A 24,123-nucleotide genomic window follows, 5' to 3' on the forward strand; every position below is an offset into this window, starting at 1 on the left:
GTTACATTATTCACAAAATAATCTTCTTTAATAATTAAAATTTATTTATGGAGCTCAAATAAAATGGGAAAGAAAGTTAGGGAGATTGATGAAACAGATTTATTCCTATCTGTTGGACCAGGAATGCTTTTCATTCCATGTTGGATGCAGATTAAAAAAAACACTAGTATAACTTTACCAATTACCCTACTACTTAAATTCATATTTAGTTTTACTAAGCCTGACACACGTTTTTTTCTATGGTCTTTTTTGAACAAAATACTGTTGACTGAAATAGATGTATACAAGTTAATATAAAATTAATATTAGAGGAGTAGTCTTACATATTAGAAATTATCAATATAATGATTCTTTCTCTAAAAACAGCTGGATATGGACTTTACATTGTTATCTTTAAATACTAATGGCTTAAATAATCTAAACACGAGATCTAAACTATTAAAACATCTAAATTTAAATAAAACCAAAATGATATTTTTTACAGGAAACTCATTTTTGAAAAGAATGATAAATTTATATGGAAACCAAGTGAATATATGACTCTAACCTGTTCCTCGTATAAATCAAAAACTAGAGGGGTAGAATCTTATGGAAAACAGTTCTCTAAGCCCTGAAATTATACACAAACATGTAGATAGTAATTGTGTTATAGCTACTGTTATATTGAAATGTAATAATAGAATATGGACATTAGTAAACTTATGTTGGTTTCCGGGTATTGGGGTAGAAACTGTCAACAAATATTTAGATCTTATAACAAGTATATCTAAAGGAAACTTAATAATAGGTGGAGATTTCAATTGTATCCTTGATACTTCTGAAACTACAAATAATAAATCCCCATGTCTATCATCTACTGCAAAACGTCTAAAAAGATGGTTCAAGGCATTACATTTAAGTGACACTTATAGCACTATAGGAAGCAACTCATTACTATTTTCTCATCAAGATTATAGATTTGGAACCCAAACCAGAACAGATAAAATATATGTTTCTCAGGATCTTTACTCAAAAATCTCATTCTTCTTAATAATCCCATGTTCTTTCTCAGACCATAACTCTCTTATCTTGAAGAGCCAAATGGATTTTAGACCGTTAACACTCACCTCTAGAATTCCATTATATATTACAAAAATTAAAGAATTTAAACAATGGTTAAACAATGAACTCTAACTCTTTTTAGATATTAATTATAAACCAGAAGTAAGCATGATTATGGTATGGGATTCACTAAAAGCCTATATATACGGTAAAACCCTTAGTTGGTTCAAAAATAAAATTAAAGAATGGGAATCAGAACTGCAAGAATTACAAAATGAACTTTTATTATATAAATCTAAAAATGATTTTAACTTGTTTGAAAACCAAAAGAAAATAGAAAATTTAAATAAAAGATATAATGAAATATTAACCCATTAAACTAACAGCCATGGGAATATTAAAAATAGACTTATGCAACTTTACTAAACTACTTACATAATCTAGTCATGAAAATTAAAATGCAAACTAAAGTTAATACTATTGTTAAAATCTTACATGGAGGGAAAGGTAACAATGTCTTGGAAATAGGTGATATTTTAGATGCTTTTAAAAATCATTATATGGAGCATTATAAAGGTGAAAGCACTATAAAGGAACATTTAAATCTAAAATCTATCCTCCCTAACATTATTATGCTTCCTAAAATACTGTGTGTAGAGCAAGCTATCTTGTTAATCCCCAATAAATATTATTTTAAAGAAATAAATTCAATATTATTAAGGTTTCTATGGCACCCTAAAAGAATTAAAACATCGCATTAGAAAATGGGATCAATGAGGATTAAACTTCCCAGATATCGAATCTTATATAAAAGCAACCCTACTCAAAACTTTAATAGACTGGATGAATACTAAATATACATCTAACTGGAAATTATTACACTCAACTATAATAACAAATGAAAACAATTTGTCAAAATAATACGTTAGCTATGGACAAAGATAAGAAATTATGGTATTCATTGAGTTTAAATCTACAATATAATATAACAAAACCCACTAAATTAAATCTAATTAATCATCTCTTTGATATTTTTAGGAAATTTGTTAAGATGAATATAGACTTAAAGACTTGATTCATAATTTTAGTTCCTTTTAGTATCAACTTTCCAGATAGATATTCTTACTGCTTGGGAAAATAAGAACTTAATATACTGGCTGCATTGCATAAAGAATCAACCAATCTTAGATGCACAAACATTGTCATCAGCTTATAAACTAAACTTCTCATGACTGGTTATTATTACAGAATGTTTTGACATACTCCAAGGATCTATGTAGAACAATAAATAACTCTTCCTTTAAAATTCCACCAAAATGTGTAAGTGGGCTGGTCAGAACTATTTACAATAATGCAAAAATGAAGAATGAAATATCATATTTATATATTATAATTAAAAAATTATAAATCAGCCCCTAAAACAACTTATTGGCAATTTATTACTAAAGGAATTTTGATACCTTCATCAATAGAAAATAAATCAAGCATACTGCTATCAGTAAAATTAACAATATTTAACTGGAAATTTCTGCATAGATCCTTCATAACCTCTGATAAAATTTCAAAAATCAGGTCTTCTAGTAATGGGTTATGCTGGAAATGTCAACGGGCCTTTAAAGCAGATTGGTCTCATATTTTCTATGACTATATGGAGATAAAAACATTTTGGAATGATATTAATTATTTCTTACAAGCAATTTTCATAGATACATTTGTTATGACTAAAGCTTTAATTTTATTGAATATAAATGAAGGTCTTTTTATGAATAAAACTTATGTATATCTATTGTGGACTACACTAGCAATAGCTAGAAAATGTATAACTAGGAAATGGAACTCTAACTCAGCACCCACCATGGAGGATTTTCTATGTCTATTGAAGAAGACAGCATTAATGGAAATAAAAATCAAAGAACTAAAAACATCACATAAACCATTAGTTAATAATCTGTGAAAGAAAGTTTTGTCATTGATGGAAACCTTACAATTGAATTCACCTTCTGAAGGCATATATATATAATATGTTATGACTTATTTTCAACTGTTTAAACCTAATACTGTCTAAGGTCCACTCATGTCAGGCTAAATGTAAATATTGCACATAGCTAAGTAGTTACTCAATTTGTTATTTAAATGTAATCAAATACTCTGTGTTATATTTTCAAAATAAAAATTATTTGAGTAAAAAATACATTATGATGTTATCATATGGTCATTTTTAAACAGTCTTTAATCTAGCTTTGCAGACTAGTAAGTGTGTGTGTGTGTGTGTGCGTGTGTGTGTGTGTGTGTGTGTGTGTGTGTGTGTGTGTGTGTGTGTGTGTGTGTGTGTGTGTGTGTGTGTGTGTGTGTGTATATGTGTGTGTGTGAATTAAATTGGAATATTTTGGCTACTATGTGTATTGTGTGAAACAAATTTGCAATATGTGACTTCAGCCACTTTTATTGTTGTTACTATTTTTTTTGACATAGACACCCGAGAAGGAAGCATTCAACAATGTAACTATAATAGCTGGAATGTGTGATGTCTGTAGATAAAAATGATTACCTCTGCTAAGATGATAAAGTTAAAAAGTCATTAGTCTTTATTTGCAGGACTATTAATCATTTGCATAAAGCAAACTGGAATACTTTACTTTTCTGATTGTGATAAAAATGGCCAGAGTAATATGTACAGAATTGACAAAATGGCCATAATTATTGAGAATGGATACTGGAAGATTATAATGACATCAGTCTGAGTGGATTTTATTTTGTTGTTGAAATGTTCTGAAATGTGTACTTTTGTCACTAGTGCTTCATATATTTTGTTTCACTGCTTACTGGAAAAAAAGCTAGATATTTAAAATGCACTGTAACAAATGTCACTGTATTAAACAAGAAATATAATTTAAAATATTTAAGAAGATGAATCAAAGAATAGAAGCATTTATGCATGGTACTAGAAAAATGTGTACAGATGGATCATAGTTTGCAATAGGCCTGAGATTCAAGGTAAACTTAATCCACAACTGGACAAATGCATTTTCAATTGATGTAAGATTCAATGCATTTTCAATGCAACTGAGTTTCAATACATTTTCAATTAATCTGAGTTTCAAGGGAAGAGAAACTTGTTGCTGCTCATTCTACATCTGTTTTCAATGTGAGACTATTTTATTTGGTTTAGCAAATGGCCTCGGTGTTTGTGCTATAAAATTTTGAAATAAAAGTTTTAAATTAAATCCAAATCACAGTAGTCATTTTAAAGGCTAAAGAAGAAGATAATATGCACACTGAAAGATTTTAACAGCATGTATGGCTATTAGGGAGAGACAGCCAAGTAATGGGACACTGGAATGGCTACAGGGGGAGCATTTTACCATGATTCGGCTCTGCACTGAGAACCATATGAATGCTTTCCACCCAGCATTCCATTGTATGGAGGGTGTGTGTGTGTGTGTGTGTGTGTGTGTGTGTGTGTGTGTGTGTGTGTGTGTGTGTGTGTGCTACTGAGAGTGATATGCTGTGTAGAATTGTTTTAGAATAAACAAGCTTTATTCATCTGCATTCTGCAAGCGTAGATATACATTTCATATATAACAGTCATGTTTCCTTTAATAAACTTAATAACACAGTTCAGACCTGCCTTTCTCCATTACACTATTGTGCAATACATCCTTTTTCAAAGAAAATGCAAGGAATACCAGAGCTTTCCTGTGCAAGAAACCATTGTTCAGAACAATGCACTAATTAACGGAGTAGAATTAATATTTTTTCAAATGTATGCAGTTAATCAACCTTTGTATTAATGGAGCAGATAATCCTATTTATATCCTGAATATGTTAGTCTGTACCTGATTTTTTTCTGGACTACAGATCCAGTCTATAATTCTATTCAAGTTCGGGTGGCATGCTTGTGATCACATCTTTTATGTTCTACGTGAATAATGCTATAAAATATTTCGTTCTATATATTATGCATTTCTCTTACCAGGTCTACTAAGCATGCTTACTTTTTTTCCAACATAATTATACTGCTGACTCTGAACAGAAGGTTAATATTACCACAGTCTGCTTCTGCAAAAAGAATTTATCTTATCAGTTGTTTGCAGGGCAGCATGCCATACATATTTGGACCTATAGGCACCCTGCTGTGTGAACGTTCATCCTGGAGGGATTTAGATATAATGGTACTCAAAAAGATTGCCTGTGCCGACTAGTGACATATACTAATTATTTCTGCAGCTGTCAAAATTACTCAACAGTGCTTATAATGACTAAAGCTAGTCTGGGGAAGGCAAGATTACCACAGGCAAAAATAGATAATGATAGATTTTGGTGTCCTGGACAACAATGATTATGTTAAAACTATCTGATGCATTTTTCAATCCCTAGTTAACATTTCAGATTACACCATACATTCTGCTTTGGACACCAGTGAAAAAATCTGCATGCACTCTTCAAAATACTTGTAAAAATAAATTTGCAAAATGCAGTAAATATGTCTGTAGCTAAACATATTGCATTTTACTTACGCCTTGCCTATACTGAAAAATGTCTCCACATTTATAGAATAAGACTGTTGCTTTGCATATAAATAAAACCCTTTTGTAATTAGTTCTCTCTATAGAGCTGAATATAGCATGTCAAGTTCAGTTACACTTCCCTGAAACATTACACAATAAACACATTTTGTGATACAGTGCAGGGTAAATGTGAATGTCGTATAAATATAGCCAAGTTAGAAAACATTGCTAATATTCAACAACTATACTGGTTTACTGGGAAACCAAAGTGCTATGTGTGAACAGAAAAAAAAAAAACATATTTGGCATTGTGGACATAATTTTTTTTAACTTTATCACAGGGTTCTACTGAAGTTTAAAATGCTGTGGCTGAATATGTACCAACTTAAACAATGCTAAATGTTGTATTCTGGTATCCCTTTTACCATACAAAATTAGATCTTAAATTTCTGCAGGTACTATGAGATTGCCTAAAAAAGCACCACAATGTCATATTTTCTGTGTTGACTCTGAAATAAGATGCATTATACTAATAATAGCAGATATCAGACATTTTTACAAGAATTTTAAGACATTTTTACAATTTTTACAGCTTTCATTTAAATATATGTTATGTTATTTGTGACCGAAATGACAAAGTGACTTAGACAGGATGATATGACTACAAAAAATAGGTAATCTAAACATTGCCATGAATGAAGGTAATATGTGAGCAAAGCACCAAATATTTAGGCATCCTATTGATTTGTACAAGACAATGAGATTGCATTGTCAGGTTTAGCCATATCTTGTGGTGACTGCAAAATAAATTATGCAGTGGGTGGAGACCTTATATAGAAACAGTGCTCAAATGTTGGTATATCGCATTAGCTAAAATGTGCTTTGATACTGACTTAATGACAGTTTTTTTTTATCCCAAAGCAAGGCCAGAGTTTGTAATCAAAATTCGAATTTTGAAAGCTTAACACAATGGAGAATGGAATTTAATTCCCAATTGCATGGCTATTTTAACATTTTGTCCTTGTTGATCAAACAATCAACAGTCTTCTCTTTAAATTTACTAGTCAGTTTAATGGGAGTGGAGCATTTGAAAAATGCAGTTTCAGAGCTCCTGTTGTCAGGGAAAAGTACCAAGGTGAATGCATGGCATTTAAGGGCATGCTGCTTGGTGGTCTGAGCATTGGCTCTGGGTGATTTGGTCACTTTTAATATGATTCTCCAACACCATGAACAAATGTGAAAAAAGGAGGTTGATGCCTATGCTGGTATATGCCCATATCATTTGAAAACTGTGCTAAGACTTTTATATTCAAGCAATATTTATTAAGAATAATACTTTAGTCTATTGGAGGAATAGCTCATGATCAGCATTAGCACAAAATTTATAAACAACAGTAATAAGATCATTTATTTTATAGTATCACAAAACACATACCGGTATGAAAAAATTATATCATATTTGTTATTACAAAGGTGCTGTTTCTGAGGAACACTTATTTCCTCTTTCCTTGGTCACAGGAAAACCGAGGGAATGATAAAGGAAAGTGAAAAGAATAACTTAAATCGAATGTATGTGGTAATGCGGGTATCAGTGACTGAACATGGAAGAAATATTGGACATCTTAAGATGCAAGAAAATAAAGCACTTAACGGGTCAATTTCACAAATACAGACCTAAAAAAATTGTTTACACTTATTGCAAAGGCTTTAACCAGGCTTATTTAACAGATAATTTTAATGAGACATGCTGGAGCTGGTCTGCTCATATAACAGGAGACATGGATTTCATTAAATGCACCAGCCAAATCCTTGCCTGCAAAATTCTGTAGTTAATGAAAGGCAGAAAGATGCCATCAGTGAAATCCATTACAGGAATCAATGGATACCAGTATATAAACCACTGCAACAAAGTCTAAGAATGGAATGTAAGTGTTAAAACGGAGCGATATTGTTCAGATTACCCATCCTAGCTATGGCAGTTTTATTTTAACAAAAGTCACTTTAACATTAAATATCCTTTCATTTAAAGCATCATATACGGGACATTCTCCTCTTCATGCATAATAATAATAATAGTGGTAGTAGTAGTGGTAATAACAGTGCAAAACTGCATACTATGGCCAAGTGTTCAGGGTTCCTTCACACTAAAAGTCTAAATTTACACTAGCACTACAAAAAAATCTTTTAAAAAGGCTGCATTGGAAAGATCATCATAGGATCATAGGAGATAACTAGGATATCGACCTGGAGGTCATTTTAAGCCTAGCTTTTTCAACCCAACGTAATATCGTAGAAGTACTAATCAATACCCAAGATTGCATTTAGTGATGTTATGGGTACTATCCCCGGTAAGAATTTACTGTGCCCCATCAACTCATCCATGTTCCTCTTGAACAGTGTCATAGAGGTGCTCTGTTTCACATGAACTGGTAGACTGTTCCAAAGACGTGGCAGTCGCTGGAAGATAAATCTGTCCCTCCAGCATGCCCTATTTAAGCCGTGAGCCATATTTAAGTCCCTGGAATGGGTAGCCCTGGATGCATTTGATTTGCAGATATGCAGTAAGTTCATTAGATTTGCATCTTGGGTTGCTCTGTAGGCCAGGCATAAGTCTCCCCTAAGAAATCTATATGATACAGAGTATTGTAACTGGGAGTTTAGTTGGTCTGTGTAAGGCACATGCTGGAGGCCCTTGATCTTCTTTGATAGAAACCTCTGAGGTCTGTCAAATTGCTGCAGGTGATTAGTACGGTAGATACCGAATGGGGAGTTATACTCAATTATGGGCCGGATAAGTGCCAGTAGTTAACATGTTTAAATCAGGTATGAACAAGACCCATTTGCCTTCATGAAGAAATTAAAGGAATGTCTGACTGAGGACTACAATTGTCATTCTTTTTAAGAAAAGAGCTAATTTCAAGGTCTCAGAGTACTATATTGATAGGGTTACCACCTGTCCCACTTTGCGAGGGACAGTCCCTCTTTGGGCAGTTGTGTCCTGCAAAAAATGTGAAAAAATGGCAAATGTCCTGAGATTTTAGGACAAAATTATTTTCTATATTTTATGTAATAGTTGCATAAAACAGTTATTCTGTATCTGAAACACCTAAATGTTATAAGAAACAGAATAAGGAACTAAAATGCTACAAGAATAAACTTTTATTCAGGCAAAAAACTGAAGTTCTGTCCTATGTACTGGCCGTGGGTATGTTTTGCCCTGCAAAATCTGATGTTTGTAGCACAAATGTCCCACTTTGGGCATTTGGAAAGGTGGCAACCCTATATATTGACCATCTGTAATTCTGTCCTATGAACACCAAGCAATCTGAATACTCTACAGCGATCAAGATAATACATCATCTAAGGAAAGAAAGAAACATTTATGAATTTCACAGAATAATGTAACCACTTAGTATAATCATACAGTCAAAGAAACATTTCAAAAATACTATAATCACCTAGTGAAAAAGAAGTAAATAATCAGTCTTAACAATATGCTCATAGTAAACGCATGAACAAAAACAGAACAGCACAATGCAGTGTAATGAAGTTTTAGCCGAAAAAAGTAACTGTACTGTATATTTGCATTGACTGAATATGCTTATGTCACAAACTTCCTGTTACTACCTGTGATTTTTCTAAACTGTTTTTGTTATCTGCCAATATTACTGCTTTTATGAGTTATATATTATTTTCACATTGCTACAGCATATTTTCCTATATTATCTATATAGTTGTGCCTCTGGTTTGGATTGTGGCTGGAAAGTTACTCAAGATCAGCTTACTTACTCAGCTATGGGTAAATAAACACAGAAAGAAATAAAAAATAAGCAAATTAGATCTCAGAAGTGTTTGGCTGCTAAACTTAATGGCAAGAAATTTTCTAACACATAATTAAGAGTACAAATAACAAAGGACAATAATGCTTCAGAAAAGAACACTTTAATCAGACACTGCAGAGTAATTCCTAAGGTCTGTGAAGTACACAAATATGAAAGATGAAGGTTTAAGATTCAACTGACTGAACTGTCTGATGACAGAAATACAAATACAAATAACTCTGCATCTATTTGGGTAAATCTGGGGCAACAGACAACCTTCATAGTGGGAAAGCACTATAACTAGATTTTTTTAAAGCCTTAATGTGTGTCCTGGCAGTTCAGTTGCTTTATCTCTTAAATTCTAGGGATGAATCTGACCGTTTCCCATATTCTTTTGGGTTGGCTCATAGTTTGCTTTATTCAAAGGGAGATAAAGACACTGTCAGCTATTGAGTTATAGACCTCTTTCATTGCTCCACAACAAAACTAAAGTCTTCACCAAAATTCTGACTAGAATGATTAGAAATCTTATTCTTAAAGTCAAAGATATCCATGGCATGGGAGTTTGTCAAAATACTAGACAGGAAGATCTCAAATTACTGGAAAGGGAGAACTTTGTAATTAGATTATGGTGTGGTGATACCCAGCCACAGTTGGCAATACTGTAACATACTGTACAAACTGCCTGTATACTGGAATATCATAAAGACTTTGACTTTAAGAAGTGGGAACTGATCTGGTAAGTGATGCGGAAATATAGTTTATGGTCAAGATTTTGTATCTAGAACTAGATCTCCTACAACAAACTTAAGGCAAAACTCTGCTATGATGGAAACCTGTCCAGACATTTTATGTCAAAATAGACATGTGATAAAGCTGCTCACTGCAAGACTATTTTTATATATTAATAATGGAAACTTACATATTCATGCAATCTCTGCAGACAACCTAAATGGAGATACAGAAGCAATAAAGTCAAGTTGGTTTGCTGTTGATTCTCTTATCGGGATACCAAAACCCTTAAATAATGCCCCATGTTATTATATTCTTTGCAAGGCTTTGCTAAATAGCAGGACTTCAGACTGCTGCCAAAATATCACTCATCCTCCTATAAACTTGTTTTGTTATCAGTTACAACAGAGATCACCCTCCTTTCCATTTCATTATTCAGTATAGGTTAAGAATGGTTGTTGTACACCTGAGTGAGCTACAGCTTGATGTGATTTAATTCATCTCCCTGATGTTAATCTCTCCAGTCACAGCTTTGCATAGGAAATCATTGACATTACAATTTCTGACTGCTGAATAGCAGAATTCTCCCTTTTATACAAGTTTCTTTTTAGTGAGTGAGTGAATGAATAAGTTAGTTAGCTAGTTAGTTAGTTATCATTGTTTTCTGGGAAAGTTTAAGTGGGCAAGGCATATTTTCAGTGAAGGTCCGAGGATAAAAGTTCCAGTAAATGAAATTTTCATGTTCAGTTTCATTATATACAATGGACTATCAGGAAGTGTTGAGAGCTTGTCCCCCAAGTCTTTGATTAATGCTTTTTGTGTTTGTTTTTCAGTTGGGTTGAGATCCTGGTAGCTTAAAATTAGTGCAAGTAGTACTCATCAAATTTGGACTTAGTGAAACGTAAGTAAAGACCTAAGTATTTGGATGTTTTATTATGCCACACCAATTTTACTGCTTCACAAGGTAACTTTGGGTCTCTGTATTAACAAGTTGAGTGTCATTCAAGTACAAAGAATCTATTATGCCTTACGTAGCAAAGCTGGAAAATCTCAAATTAATGGTTGACAATTTTTCTCAAATCAGACTATTTTCATTACCAGAAAAGTTTTAAAATTTATTGGGCAGGAAACCTATAGGACTAGGTAAGGTCATCATTATGGTTACATCCTGATTCCTTATTAATCCAAGGCTCAGTAGATGAGGAGGATGCAATAGAATTTTGGGATCTTCTTATCACAGAAAAAAAGCAGTTATTCGTGAAGGATGGGGCAACTTATATGGAGTTAAAGATTTGCCATCTGCTAGACTCTAAACAATGTAGACTCATGTAATAAGCACACATACCTGTTGTGTCTGTCAATTTGCCTGTTTTATAGAATATAAAATAACAATATGCACAATATCTTCTTGAATTGGAGCACATCTGTGTCCGTCCTGCTGTATAGTTGAGGACACTCTTCTATGAGTACCTGAGAATGGAGTAAGCTACTCAGCATCTTTTTTAGTAGATTGTTGCTACTTTATGAATTTCGAAAGACATGCTGTCACAGACACTCATCAAGACACAGACCAGTAAACAAATGATGTGAGCACAATCTATCCAAAACACACACACACACACACAGACACACACACACACACACACACACACACACGCCGCACATAAACACTTTATTAAGAAAAAAAAACACAAAAGTAAAATCAGATCAACTTTTATCAGACTTCATCAGATTTTCAAACCGCTATATATGTACGCACAACCATCTGTTAATTGGACAAGTTTTAGTTATGCTTTTAGAATACTCATAAATGACATATCATTTAGCCTAGGTTTTGCTGTAACACAAACCTCTCTGTCCTGATGTTCACAGAATGTCCAAACTTTTCCATTATATTTATGATTTGTTTCTCTCAAAATTTGTGTTTTTCTGTAAATCGCAGAAGATTGAAGTCAGTAATTAATGACAGATATTTCAATTTCTGACTTTATACCCTTCAGAAAATACATACTAATGCAAAACATGTTTATCTATTAACTGTCTAAGTTTCTCAGAGCAATATTTAAAAATTGTACCTATTTTTGGGCCTTTGTTCCACCATTATTTTTGGCTTTGTCTAGGATTATTGTATTAAGAGGTTGAGAGGTATGAAGTAACAGATAATAAAATTCACTAGTTTAACACCTTAGTTTCTACCAGGGCATATATGCACTCAAGTATCTTAAATGTAAATGTATGTTCTAATTTTCCTGAATATACTTATGTAAAGCATTAGTATTCAGCTGTCTTTATTTTATAAATATTTGTCTCAGTCAGTCACTACAGTTTGTGAAGTTTTTACCACATACAAATAGGAATATTTCTCACATGTGTTATGTCACAATCATGATACCCAAGTGCTTTATACATTTTTTCTAGACAGATGGTATGCAAATCCATCAATATTCTTAACTTGCTACAAGCTGAATAATTGTAAAACTAAGATTACCCCTACCTCTATTGTTGTTATAACCAGAATCTCATCCTTAGAATACAAATTCCATACACATTTAAACAAAAATGTACTTCTAGAGTCTGCTCCATTCTGTAACCACCATAAACACAGGCCAGATGATTCTAAAATGTTAAATATACCTGTAGTGTCTGATGTATGTGAATAGAAAATATATTCTGCCATTTCTATTATCATTCTGTACTGTCCGTTCCTCCCATCTTGTAAAACAAGGTGCATCAGTTGTCATTCTGTGACCACATACATAATTCATAGTTTATCAATATCCTATAATTTACTTTTTATTTCACCTGTCAAGTAACATTTTCCTTAAACCATTTAAATACCTGCGACAACCTCCATTTTTCTTTGTAATACATAAGAACCCATTGTACTATTATCTGTGAACTGCTGATAGATACTATCTCATGACAAGTACATGTTCTTATAAGTCTTCCATATATGGTAATGCATCGTCCAAATATAACCATTGTTTAATATTTCTACATCCAAATAAATTTATCCATTTGTCACAGTTTTGAATTGTGGGACTCATTAAATGTCAGTATTGTAATATAGAGACAGAATTCACAAAATGGGAACATTTTATGCAAAGTATGAGGTAGCTGCATCTTACAATGTTCTCTTATTTCCAAAGTCTGAGTTAGTATATTTATGTAGTGGGAGTGTGGATGTTACAGTAGGAAACCATCACAAAAACAGGACAGTGACTGCCAACATCTGCTGTTCTATCTTTGTTTGGCTGGGTCTTTTTTTTTTTTTTTTTTTGTAATTCTGGGAATCACAATTATGGGTCTTGAAATCACAATAGAGAACCTTTATCCTTTCTGAACTATAATTCATAGTGAAATGTGATCTTAATGTGGTGCATTCTGATATTCTAACAGCATTTGTAATTCTTCCACAGACCCAAACTATAAAATAGAATTTATCATCAAGAAAGTAAATGAAATAATAAAACTTAAAATCTGTTTGGTTCCTACACCATTGAACAAAACTACATTGTTTCTCATAACAATCTTCAGACAGTACAAATTATTTTAATATCCAAATTATCCACTGTACTATACTGACTTAAAAATTCACACACAGCATCAATATCTTCTTAATGGGACATAACACTATAAAATGAAGCAACATCTAAAGTTGCAAAAATACAGTCTGGCAACACATCAGTATCCACCACAGACATTTCATAAAAAGTCTTGTATATCATTAACATAACTTTTGATATAGTTTAAACATATTTGATATTAAAACCAATAAACTGGGAAAAAAAACAATATCATCCACTGGATTGCAAGCTGGCATTTTAGGTAGGATGCAGAAAATCAAAATAGGGGGAAGTTACCTCCACAAAAAGACTAGTCACCATCCATCAGGGTTCAGTGTTGTTGTGAAGATCCTCCACTGGACCAGTAATCAAAGCTCCTCAATCCTCACCACTGGCAACAGTGGGGAATGCTCTGTAAGAGGATGACAAGTACACACACAGTATTTCCAGATGCAACTCATTGCATCAAGTGCAATTTCCATTAGGAGCACACAGAGACAATAGTCAGGCTGGGGCTGGTTTCTCCCTTTTCCTCCAGATCCCCAGTAAGACTCCCCACTGGCGCATGTATGGAGTTGAAATCTCAGGTGAGTGACCAAGCCAAGACCTCCAGCACCCTCTCTGTAGCTGGTGCACACACCCTTTGAAGTTTGATTTGCACACACACACACACACACACACACACACGCACACGCACACGCACATGCACATACACATACACACGCACCTGGGAAAGGCTGGTACAGGTTTACTAGCTATGCCCCCCTCTATCCAGACTATAAGGTAGTTTCCACTGCTGCCAATCACTCCTTATCAGCTACTTTAAGGCCCTTAACAAAGAATGTCAAATCTTACTGTGTAATATTAATAATAATACAAACGATAGTTTTACCAAGAGCAAGGCTAGCAGGAGTGGCTCACACAGTGCCACCAAATACATATGCAAGTACTCTCAAAACTTAAATATCTCTGTACAGATCAGCCACAAAGAAAGGTTTAAATATATTTAATAATAAATAATAAAACAACAAGACAATATTAAATATATATTCACAGTGACCCCAGAGTTCAAAACCACAAATAAATATTTAAAATAACATTGCAGTATAGGCTCACATAAATAAAGAAAAGCATCTAAACTAAGCTTCACTATATTTCTGACTGAAACTAAGAGAGTTATACTGTTCCCTAGAAACTTACATCATTAGAGCAAGGTAGATGTGTGGTGAATGGATCTTTATGGTGTCAGGTCCAAGACAGAATGCAGAATGATCTGTCTCACTAAGAGACTTTTCAAAATAATACCTAAAATATCACTGCTGTGATAGCTTGCAGAATTACATAATTTCTGGTCATCTGACTTATAGTTCCCATGTCAAAACCACCGTTGCTAGAAGCTGGCAGCATTTAGCTTCTACCTGTAAAAATATACAGACAAGGGCTTTTGCTCAGACCTTTGGCAGATGCTGGAAGTCATAAAACAACTGCATTCCTTTATGCTTCAAAAGGAGCAATCAGTTCACTCCAACAACAATACAGACAGCTTTATAGTACAGACTTTGTGTCTCTAGCTGTATTGAAAACTTGAGAGATAGCCTTTTTATTACATAGCCTATAAAGTAATTTCATTTCAGATATCTTCTAAAGTTTGCTGGACTGAGGTTAACCCTCCAGTTTCCTCTGATAATCATATACATTTAAACAGTTAAAATAGTGCAGGTACATTTCCGTTCTCTTCCAGTAGGGCACACTGTGGTTACATTTCAAACACAGTACTCTGCAAATATCTTTTTAACCCACACGTCTGTACAAGTAGTATATATGCACATGACATACAGTTCTAATACATTTGTAACACAAGCATCTTGAATAAATCATTTTGATATTCTCAAAAGACGTAATTATTTACAAAATGCTAGCTAGCTGTGCTGACAATATCTCCTTTCATCACAGTTATGAATACTCTTGTTTGTCATCTAGTTCTCTGAGGTAAAAAATAATACCAAAGAGCTCTGGCTTGCTATGTTTGCAGATGACTGCAAACTAGGAGCAGTCATTGAATCCACAAATGTCTTAGCCATCCTGCAAGAAGGTTTGTCCAAAATAAATAACTGGTGCCAAAATCATAGACTGAAACTAAATGCCATAAAATGTATTTTTGAATCTTTTGGGAAGTCATACAGCCTGGAGAGCTACCCCATTGACAATACCTCCTAAGAGATGACCCAGTTGTTTGGGATTTATGAACTTATGTGGGCATTGACTTAACTTGTGATCAAGATGTGCCCACTGTTATAAGAAAGTCCTTATTTATTGTGCAGCTTATAAACAAAGAGATTGTGTCTAGATCTAGCAATGTCATTGTCTTTCTTTACTCAGCCCTTATTAGGCTAATCATTGAATATAACCCCCCACCTTTGGTAAGTATCTGTTCAGACACATGCAACAACTGGAACTCCCAAAGAGATGCCTAATTAAAAGGGTACAAGGTCTAAACAACATGTTCTACAAAGTATTGTCACTATACTTGGTATCCTATAGACTGCTAAATGTGAGCTGTGTCTGGTATACAAGGCATCTTCTGACCCAATACTGATGGCCCTACTGCACACCAGTAAATCAAATGACATCAGAAGTACTCAGCCTAGGGATTTAAATGTCTTCTGCAACATCAACAGAATGCTTTGGAGGGAAAGGTACAGCTTGCAGAGGATACCACTGCTCTGTAACAGACTCCCCATCCACATAAAACAAAGCTCAACCTTGTTCATATTCAAGTGCAACTTGGATCTATGAATAGGTAATAGAAAATTTACCCAAAGACTGTCTCCCCTCTACTACTAATGGACAGAGGCAACTCCTAAATGCTTTATTCCATGAATGGGTCACCTCAACTTATCTATGGTATGATCCCAGTTATTCTCACTAGGTGTAATAATTAATTAATTATCAACCATGAGATGAATAAGGTCAATCTAACACTAAATGGGACAGGTTAATTCAAGCACAGAAACTGAAATTGGATGGGCTTAAAATGGCTCTCAAGAGCAGTTAGCCTAGTACTTATCTATGGATCTATGAATCTTTTTAAAACTCATCCCACAAGTACTTGGTCAGAGTCAGGCTAAAGAGGAGAAGGAAATCAAACCCTGAGCTAGTGGACCATAGAAAAAAAAATATTTTATTTAAATACCATTGCTTCTTGTTTTAAGACAATGACCTGTCCCTTTTTCACAGATTTAACCTCAATACCTTTATTAAAAATGTAACTGCCAAGTGCTTATCTCCGCAACTTAGTCTTCTACAAGTTCCACTGGTCTCCATTTCTTTACCAAATAACAAATGCAAATTCAATGACCTGAAGAATAATGTCAGGTCAATGATTAATGTGGATAAACTAGTCCCAGTAGCACATGTAATCTGCATGCTTTCTGTAATATTCTTATTAATTCTGAGATGACTCATATTGAGTTAGATTAAAATATCTCCAATGATGAACACAGTGGAAAAAAACAGCACCAACACACCTGTAAAAATGTTAAAATGCCAATGAAGAGGACTGCCTGTTAAATAAAAAAATGCTTTAATGGTTAAGCGCTTTCATTCCCTGAATGAGTGAACTTCATCAGAACAATGCACAATAAAACTACACCATTTTTATACACACAACCAAGCTACCAATGAAGTAATTAACCAATCAAACTTTTAAATGAATAACTATCTAAATAATAAAGCACAATGGGATTTAAAAGTGAAAAGACATCTAAGTCTACTTACTGCCAAGGTACATAAACCATTGAAAATAATTATACTTTCTTCTAAAAGTTAATTAATTCAGCATTTCCAAAAATATCCTACAAATACATATGTATGCTAAAAAACTGACACTATTTAAAAGAGCCCTCTGTTTTAAAATAGGCAATAAAGACATACGATCATTAATTCCAGATGGTCTTGTGGCATTTAATCTTAAGTGCCACCTTGTCTCTTTTTCTTCCAATATTACAGTTTCATCACATCCCCTTGGGTTAATTTCTACTTTGTCTAAAATTGCAAATCATAATCCTGTACATGCATGACTGGATATCAAATGTTTACTCAATGCATTATTAGTACATTTCTTATTAATACTATATAGAGGCTCATAAATATGGCATTTAAGAGACCTGTCAGTCCTGCCGACATAAAATGCTAGACAGTCTTGGCACCTGGCCATCTAAACTACTCCCTCTTTGATAAACAATTCTCGCCTTTAAAAAACACTTTAGTTTTTATTATGTTTTCAAGCAATAAAAATTCTGCCTGTAATATATAGGGGCATTGTTTACATGCCCGACACTTCCTTGTCATTACGGCCCTACCCGTGTCATGTGATCTAGATTTTTTGTGCCTTTCAAACCTGGCCTTAAAATTCAGGCCAGTTTTGTATACAAAGGTTGGATTAGAACCCAAGATCCCAAATATATTTGGATTCACCCTTAAAATATTCCAATTCTTATTAAAGACTTCTCTCACTTCACCGAGATGCTCACTGTATTTTAAAATAACAGCCCTATCATACTTCCCACTATGCCTTTCTTGGTCCTTTTTGAATAACTCACATCCTAAAAGGGGCCTATACTCTTTTACCTATTTTGAAATGACAAATTCTTTAACCTCTGAAACAAGGTGTATGGAGTACCCCCTTTCCAAAAACATCTTTGCTATCAGGTCCATCTCAATAATTACGTCCTTGTTAGTGGAGGTCATCCTGGCAGCTCTAGTCATCTGTCCCTTAATGATACTTTTCTTCTCTTTTAGGGAATGGCAACTAGAAAATTCCATGCAGGAATTGGTAAAAGTGGATTTCCTATCGATGTTAGATTTTAAACCCACTTCAGTGTGTGTTATGAGTGTGTCAAGATAATTTATGCCCTCAGAGCTATAATGATGTGTAAATTTTAAAAAGGGGTAGTTTGATTTAAGTAGTCCAAAAAACAATTAATCTCATGCTGGGACCCTTTCCACCAAACAAATATATCATCCAAAAACATAAGGCAGAGGTTAATATTTTGTTTGAAGACACTATTAAAAATGCATGTATTTTCCCATTCCAATAAAACAAGATTTGCAAATATAGGGGCACATGAAGCACCCATGGCTACTTCCCTTACTTGTTTACAATGTTCCCTTTCAAAAAATATAAAGTTATTTTCCAAAACTAAACTCATTAATTCAGAAACCAAATTTATCTTGTCATTATCTAAACCTGAATATCGGTTGACACTATTAGTAAACATCTCAAGTCCTAAATCTTTGGGAATACACATATAAATGTCTACAGTTAAAACATTCAAATCCCTACTCCTGATTTCAGATTTTAACCTACTCAAGAAATCCCAGGAGTCCATTACTAAATGTTCCACCTTCAAATAGATGGGCTTAAGCCATCTATCTATTACTACACCAAGCAGATATATTTTTGATCTACTCCATGAAACAATATGGCGGAATGGTGGATTCTCAATCTGCTTGTGTATGTTTGGTATCCCAGATATAGTTGCCATAATATATTTATCCACCTTGTGAGGCCACAATAGGTTTATCCACCTTGACATAATCATATACTGATCAATTAATTCTTCCATCCAATAAATATTCTTCAATGTAGGGATCAATTCTTTGATAAGCTATATTTATTTTGTTTATTGAAATAGGGGTGTAAATGCCTGTGTCAGATACAATTCCTAACATAATATTATAATAGTCCAAAGAATCAAAAAGGACTATTCCACCCCCTTATCTGGTTGCATAATTCTTATTGCTCTATCATTTGTCAGTTGCTGAAAAAGAACATATTCTTGTTTACCTAAATTAAATCAGGGATATCTGATATCTCCCTTTGTTAAATTTCATCTGCAACTTAACCAGATCTTCCACAATAGCATCTTCAGCTACTGCCAGTATAGGGTGTAGTGGGGGATTAAATGTACTTTCTTCATTATTTGGTTATCTGTTTCAAAAGTAGGTGAATGCCCATCCTTGTTATTAAAATAAATCGCCAAATTTAATTTTCTAAAATATAATTTAGCTTCTAATAGAGTATCAGTTAAAGCAAAAGTCTGAGTGAGAATATATTTCATCCCTTTGCTAAATAAAGAAAAAAAGGTTATTTTCTAATATCAATACCTGTGTAATTGTATATATTAAAACCATTATATGTACAAGAGCAGTTAGCCTAGTATTTATCTATGGACCTATGAACCTTTTTAAAACTCAGGCCACAAGTACTTGGTCAGTGTCAGGCAATGGAGGATGAGGAAATCAAACCCTGGGCTAGTGGACCATAGAAAACAACTCTTTTTATTTAAATACCATTGCTTCTTTTTTTAAGACAATGACCTTTGTCACAGATTTAACCTCAATACCTTTATTAAAAATGTAACTGTCAAGTGCTTACCCCTCACAACTTAGTCTTCTACAAGTTCCAGTGGTATCCATTTCTTTACCAAATAACAAATGCAAATTCAATGACCTCAAGAATAATGTCAGGTCAATGATTAACGTGAATAAACTAGTCCCAGTAGTACATGTAATCTGCATGCTTTCTGTAATATTTTCATCAATTCTGAGATGGCTCATACTGAGTTAGATTAAAATATACATATATGTGTGTGTGTGTGTGTGTGTGTGTATGAATATATATATATATATATATGTGTGTGTGTGTGTGTGCATATAAATATACACACACACACACACACACACACACACACACACACACACACACACACACACACACACATACATATATACAGTATATAGCATTACCTGTAGGGTTTGAGGCTGTTTGATACTGCATGCATGAACCCTGTTTCCATCTTTCATTGCTGTAGTGAGTGATGTTTCCTCTGCTGTTGGTTTCCAGTTTCTGCTGCTGAAAAAAATTAACTTTCTCATTAAACAGATACACATATTCATCTTATATATCTCATTAGCTGATGGATGCAATATTTTCTACTACAGTATTGGATGGTTTAAAGGTGGCATTCTCATACCATTGTTGCTAACCATTCACAGTGGTGTGTGTGTACATATATATATGTATACAGTATATAGCATTACCTGTAGGGTTTGAGGCTGTTTGATACTGCATGCGTGAACCCTGATTTCACCTTTCATTGCTGTAATGAGTGATTTTTCCTCTGCTGTGGGTTTCCAGCTTCTGCTGCTGAAAAAAATCCACTTTCTCATTAAACAGATACACATAATCATCTTGTATATCTCATTAGCTGATGGATGCAATATGTTCTACTACAGTCTTGGATGGTTTAAAGGTTCATAGGTAGGTAAAACCAAAAACAAAGCACCAAGTACCCAAACGTAGGCTACACAACTTTAATAGGAACAAAAATAAAATAACGCTTCAGTAACACACGTTTTTGTCATCCAACTACGTCAGATATAACCCCTTTCACATACAACATCTTATATACTTGTCTTATCTAATACAATCATATCTTAACCAATAGTCGTCAGAATGCAATTAAACAATTAATACAATGAACATAATCACTTTGAATTTCTATTCTAAAAGTTGAAGTGTTTTTAGGGAAAGTACATTTGTAGATAGTATTCACTGGTATTTCTCAATTTAAAATTCTAAATACTGTTAAAAGTCATCATTTGTTTCTTTCTATAAATATACCAATTCATCTGTAAGCTTACTTCTCAGTAAACATAATATTATACATAAAAAACTCATTTCAAAAGTTTCATATAAAAACATTAAAAATAGTTTATTTATAATACTCAAGGCTCCCTCTAGTGACACAAATTTTTATAGCAACTCCACCAAACCTTAAAAAGTTCAAAGTGCTTAATAAAAAGATATATTTTTATTATGTGCTACAACTTTGCTGATCTTAGTTTCAGTACTGGTGTTAGGGTGATCATATCATTGAGTCCTGGGGCTCTATTGGCTTCTAATATTAACTGCCAATACAATTCTCTATATTCTACCATTGTTTCCGACATACCTCCCCTAGGATCCATAGCCACCACTTCCAAGACAAAGAATTGAAATTCTGATTCTTCACATACAACACAATACAAGAGGCGAAGAATTAATATGAGTAATTCCTGAGTGCATGTGAACGAGATTATTGAACCCCCAGGTACTGAAAGACGTTTATTAGACATTTTAAATACTAAATTTGATTTTGGTACCAAGTTTGTGAATGTCAACACAAACGGGACATATAATAACATGCTAAATGATTTAGACTATTTTCTTTTTAAATACAAAACTTTTGAAATGGACAACGCTTATCTAAAACACTGTTTGAATTTAAATATTGTGCCTAAGGGGCTTAGAGTATGTAAGTACCCAAACAACGTTGTAGAGGGTACAGAATTTCATCGGGATTTGGTATGTGCTTTTGACAAATGTGGCTTCGATATTATGAGAGCCATTATTAAGAATAACAAAAATGAAATGGAAAAGTTATACACAAACATTGATAGGACTAATAATGCGATCATTAATGATTTGTTATTTACAGTAGATAAAGAAAAAATGAAATACAACAGAATATTGAAGGAAATGGAAGTTAAATGTAGGGAAGTACAGAGTAGAAAAATTAGGAAAATAGAGAGGGATGTAAATGAGTACAAAACCAACATTCATTACCCAAAACCTAAGTTCATGGAGGGGAGAAGAAACAGAGATTATCATGAAAAAGAAAATGGTGAACTTGGAGGGAATGATGAGATATTTTTTCACGAAAATGAATTTCATGACCCTGAATTCCCCCCTTTAAGGAGATCAGAAAGATTAAAATCTAAGGAAACAGTAGATTATAGTTCAAAAAACTACAAGAGAAGGGAATGGAGGCCTCAGGTAAGGAAATAACAAACCTGGACCTCAACTACACTATTAGTAAAGATGATTTTAAATGGACATACAAAGACTTTAATATGTTTAACTATTCAAATGTGTCTATTAACAAAACCTTTTTTTAATTATTTTCTAAGGGTTTTGGGTTTATACCTAAACAGAGGATGGGCATTTTTAAGTTGTTGGTGGATATTAAACTTTTTGTTAGAAAGAAAAACTTGGAATTAATTTTTAAAGATAAGAAGATTGATTACAAAGATAATGTTTTAACACGTAAAAGTATATTTAATCCACCACTACATCCTCAGTTGAAAAATGTTGAAATGGTAGTGGAAAATGAATTGAGGTCTGTTCTTAAACGACAATATGTACACCCTAACCTAACACTGGCTGAACAAGAAGTACTTACAAGTATTAGTACGAACAAAAATCTAAGAGTTATGAAGCCAGATAAAGGTGGGGGGTGGTACTGATGGATTATATAATGTATTTAGGGAAAATGATGGAGATTTTAAATGATACAGAGAAATACATTAGAACATCCATCAATGAAATTAACATAGCATATAAGAAAATTTATGTATTATTAAATGATTTATTGTTGGAAGGGTTAATCAACTTGGATACTTATAAATACCTACACGTAGGAAAACCAAGGGTGCCTTCCATTTTCGGAATACCGAAGGTTCACAAAGATGTTAATGATCCGCCCCTGAGGGCTATTGTATCTGCAGAGGGTTCTGTAACAGCACCCCTGGCTAAATATGTAGATTTAAAAGTTAAAAAATTGGTGTTAAACAATGGTAATATACTCAGGGACTCTTGGGACTTACTGGATAAATTGAACCAAACCTTGTTTTCGAATAATGTAGCTTTTTGCACTTTAGATGTAGTGGATTTATTCACTAGTATCCCACATGATGTGGGACTTTTGTGGTTTGAGGAAATGTTGGTTGATTTTAAAAACATTAATTATAATGAATTTAGAATGGTTTTATGTTTAATGGAAGTTGTACTGAAAAACAATTTTATTTTCTTCCAAGGTGAATATTTTAGGCAATCAAAAGGAGTGGCTATGGGTGCACATTGTGCCCTATTATCATGGCCTATTGGGAAAATAATTATATGTTAAATTCTTTGTACAACAGTAATTGGACATTTTATGGTAGATTTTTAGATGACCTTTGTTTTCTTTGGGAAGGACCCGAGGAGGAATTTTTTGCATTTGTTCATTACATTAATGAGACAACTAGTTTTTTTTTTAAATTTACACATAATTTTATTAATAATGAATTGAATTACTTGGATATAAATATAATAAAGACTAATCAGGGCTTTATGTCTAGAATATACAGAGAGGAGACATTTTCTAATTCCTATTTACGCTATACTAGTTTGCATCCATTTCACTACAAGAAAGGTGTGGTGAAAGGGCAACTAGTAAGGTTGAGTAGAATGACCTTAGATAATGAAATTTACAAAACTGAATGTTTAGCATTGAAAGAAATGTTCTTGAATAGAGGTTACCCAAATTACTTATATGATAAGATATGTAAAGAAGTTACTGATGGGAGAAG

This window comes from Protopterus annectens, chromosome 4.part1 (assembly GCF_019279795.1).
Source record: "Protopterus annectens isolate FY-2018-M chromosome 4.part1, PAN1.0, whole genome shotgun sequence".
Classification (NCBI taxonomy): Eukaryota; Metazoa; Chordata; order Ceratodontiformes; family Protopteridae; genus Protopterus; species Protopterus annectens.